The following is a 4,189-nucleotide window of genomic DNA, read 5'->3' as shown; positions in this document are numbered from 1 at the left end:
CAAGTGCGAAATATAGGACCATTCACGGGAGTTGTAGTCCTGTAGCAGAGTTTGAGAGTCCTTTTAAGAGCTCAGTGTCTGTTTGTCTGCATGTTTTAAAATATTTATACTGAAATTCACCCCAGAAATTCCCCAAAACTCACTTCCTCAAGAGAATGGTGATGAGGAGATTATACACACACACACACATACACACTTAGAGTTGTGCCACACTATATATCCTGTCAGTGAGGTGTTCAATATTCATACTGTATGATTCAAAATAGGCACAGAATGTGCTTGTGATACTTATGGCATGAGATGGTGTCTTCCTCATCAGGGCTGTGGCTTCAAATCATTATGGCTCTACCCCATGCTACATAATGGAGACGTCATTTATAGATCGGCAGGTAAGGGTGCTCTCGAGCAGCTAGATGTTCTTTACCATTCGGCCATCAGATTTTCCACCAATGTTCCTTACAGGACACATCACTGTACTCTGTACTCCTCTGTAAACTGGTCATCTCTGTAAACCCGTCACAAGACCCACTGGTTGATGCTTATTTATAAAACCCTATTAGGCCTCACTCCCCCCTATCTGAGATATCTACTGCAGCCCTCATCCTCCACATACAACACCCGTTCACTCTCCCCCTATCTGAGATATCTACTGCAGCCCTCATCCTCCACATACAACACCCGTTCTGCCAGTCACATTCTGTTAAAGGTCCCCAAAGCACACACATCCCTGGGTCGCTCCTCTTGTCAGTTTGCTGCAGCTAGCGACTGGAACGAGCTGCAACAAACACTCAAACTGGACAGTTTTATCTCAATATCTTCATTCAAAGACTCAATCATGGACACTTACTGACAGTTGTGGCTGCTTTGTGTGATGTGTTGTTGTCTCAACCTTCTTGCACTTTGTGCTGTTGTCTGTGCCCAACAATATATGTACCCTGTTTGTGCTGCTACCATGTTGTGTTGCTGCCATGTTGTGTTGCTGCCATGTTGTTGTTATGTTGTGTTGCTGCCATGTTGTGCTGCTACCATGTTGTTGTTATGTTGTGTTGCTGCCATGTTGTGTTGCTGCCATGTTGTTGTTATGTTGTGTTGCTGCCATGTTGTGTTGCTGCCGTGTTGTGTTGCTGCCATGTTGTTGTTATGTTGTGTTGCTGCCATGTTGTTGTTATGTTGTGTTGCTGCCATGTTGTGTTGCTGCCATGTTGTTGTTATGTTGTGTTGCTACCATGTTGTTGTTATGTTGTGTTGCTGCCATGTTGTTGTTATGTTGTGTTGCTGCCATGTTGTGTTGCTGCCATGTTGTTGTTATGTTGTGTTGCTACCATGTTGTGTTGCTGCCATGTTGTGTTGCTACCATGTTGTGTTGCTACCATGTTGCTATGTTGTTGTCTCAGGTCTCTCTTTATGTAGTGTTGTTTTGCTACCATGCTGTGTTGCTACCATGTTGTGTTGCTACCATGTTGTGTTGCTACCATGTTGCTATGTTGTTGTCTCAAGTCTCTCTTTATGTAGTGTTGTGTTGCTACCATGCTGTGTTGCTACCATGTTGTTGTTATGTTGTGTTGCTACCATGCTGTGTTGTCATGTGTTGCTGCCTTGCTGTGCTTTATTTATTTGTTACTTTTTATCCCATCCCCCCGTCCACGCAGGAGGCCTTTTAGTAGGCCGTCATTGTAAATAAGAATTTGTTCTTTACTGACTTGCCCAGTTAAATAAAGGTCAAATAAAAAATCATACAAAATAAAAATAGCTGGTCTCCAGGGACTGAGGGTAGAATGGCTCCAGGGACTGACGGTTGAATGGCTCCAGGGACTGAGGGTAGAATGGCTCCAGGGACTGAGGGTAGAATGGCTCCAGGGACTGAGGGTAGAATGGCTCCAGGGACTGAGGGTAGAATGGCTCCAGGGACTGAGGGTAGAATGGCTCCAGGGACTGAGGGTAGAATGGCTCCAGGGACTGAGGGTAGAATGGCTCCAGGGACTGAGGGTAGAATGGCTCCAGGGACTGAGGGTAGAATGGCTCCAGGGACTGAGGGTAGAATGGCTCCAGGGACTGAGGGTAGAATGGCTCCAGGGACTGAGGGTAGAATGGCTCCAGGGACTGAGGGTAGAATGGCTCCAGGGACTGAGGGTAGAATGGCTCCAGGGACTGACAGTTGAATGGCTCCAGGGACTGAGGGTAGAATGGCTCCAGGGACTGAGGGTAGAATGGCTCCAGGGACTGAGGGTAGAATGGCTCCAGGGACTGAGGGTAGAATGGCTCCAGGGACTGAGGGTAGAATGTCTCCAGGGACTGAGGGTAGAATGGCTCCAGGGACTGACGGTTGAATGGCTCCAGGGACTGAGGGTAGAATGGCTCCAGGGACTGAGGGTAGAATGGCTCCAGGGACTGAGGGTAGAATGGCTCCAGGGACTGAGGGTAGAATGGCTCCAGGGACTGAGGGTAGAATGGCTCCAGGGACTGAGGGTAGAATGGCTCCAGGGACTGAGGGTAGAATGGCTCCAGGGACTGAGGGTAGAATGGCTCCAGGGACTGAGGGTAGAATGGCTCCAGGGACTGAGGGTAGAATGGCTCCAGGGACTGAGGGTAGAATGGCTCCAGGGACTGAGGGTAGAATGGCTCCAGGGACTGAGGGTAGAATGGCTCCAGGGACTGAGGGTAGAATGGCTCCAGGGACTGAGGGTAGAACCGAGGGAGTAGAACCATAGAATGGGGCAGAGTTGTAAAGCAGAGCAGATGGCTGGTTTCCAAGGTCCCAGAATTCTCCAGTCCAGTGCCAGGGCCTTGCCAAGGCAGGAACAGGTGCTGGAGAAAAGGAGGAAGTGAGCTGGGGGCTCTAGAGGCCCTTGACCAGGGGAAACTTCAGCCCGGAGCAGCTGGTCTGGCCAGGAGAAAATACAGTAGGCCGGGGAGCCTTGGGTTTGTTGGGCAGCTAGAAAGAGAAAGCTGTTCCAACGGGGAGAGAACAGGGACAAAAAGGTCATTGAGGAGAATTCAAGGTAAATATAAAATGTAAGGTGCATGAAGCAGAGAGGACCTATAAAATTATTTTACAGTGGAGTGAAATGCATGCTGGGAGAAGCCAACTACCATGGGTCAGTGGATGGAAATGCATGCTGGGGGAAGCCATCTACCATGGGTCAGTGGAGTGAAATGCATGCTGGGGGAAGCCATCTACCATGGGTCAGTGGAGTGAAATGCATGCTGGGGGAAGCCATCTACCATGGGTCAGTGGAGTGAAATGCATGCTGGGAGAAGCCAACTACCATGGGTCAGTGGAGTGAAATGCATGCTGAGGGAAGCCATCTACCATGGGTCAGTGGAGTGAAATGCATGCTGGGGGAAGCCAACTACCATGGGTCAGTGGAGTGAAATGCATGCTGGGGGAAGCCAACTACCATGGGTCAGTGGAATGAAATGCATGCTGGGTGAAGCCATCTACCATTGGTCAGTGGAGTGAAATGCATGCTGGGGGAAGCCATCTACCCTTGGTCAGTGGAGTGAAATGCATGCTGGGGGAAGCCATCTACCATTGGTCAGTGGAGTGAAATGCATGCTGAGGGAAGCCAACTACCATGGGTCCATGGAGTGAAACGCATGCTGGGGGAAGCCATCTACCATGGGTCAGTGGAGTGAAATGCATGCTGGGGGAAGCCAACTACCATGGGTGCCAACTACCACGGGTCAGTGGAGTGAAATGCATGCTGGGGGAAGCCAACTACCATGGGTCAGTGGAGTGAAATGCATGCTGGGGGAAGCCAACTACCATGGGTCAGTGGAGTGAAATGCATGCTGGGGGAAGCCAACTACCATGGGTCAGTGGAGTGAAATGCATGCTGGGAAGCCATCTACCATGGGTCAGTGGAGTGAAATTCATGCTGGGAAGCCATCTACCATGGGTCCTAGCTTGCTGCATTATGTTTTAATTTGCCGGTTTACTTTTCAACTTGATAATGATATTCATTTGTCGTACCGGTTTTCAGAGCACCATTGAAGTGCATTAGGTTCAGTCATCCATAGGGGGCCTTGGTAGGCTATTCTCCAGCCCAGGGAGGAGGGGCGTAGATGGGGTAACAAAAGGAGGCCCTCTGCCTGCCTGCTGGGTGGAGGAGATTACCAGCCAGGCTGACAAAATGGAGGGGCCCTACTGGGCACTGTGGGGGAACCACTTCTATAGGCAGGTTAAGAG

The sequence above is a fragment of the Oncorhynchus mykiss genome, chromosome 15 (assembly GCF_057628025.1).
Source record: "Oncorhynchus mykiss isolate SJ-2025 chromosome 15, ASM5762802v1, whole genome shotgun sequence".
Lineage (NCBI taxonomy): Eukaryota > Metazoa > Chordata > Actinopteri > Salmoniformes > Salmonidae > Oncorhynchus > Oncorhynchus mykiss.
This window is presented reverse-complemented; position numbering follows the sequence as displayed.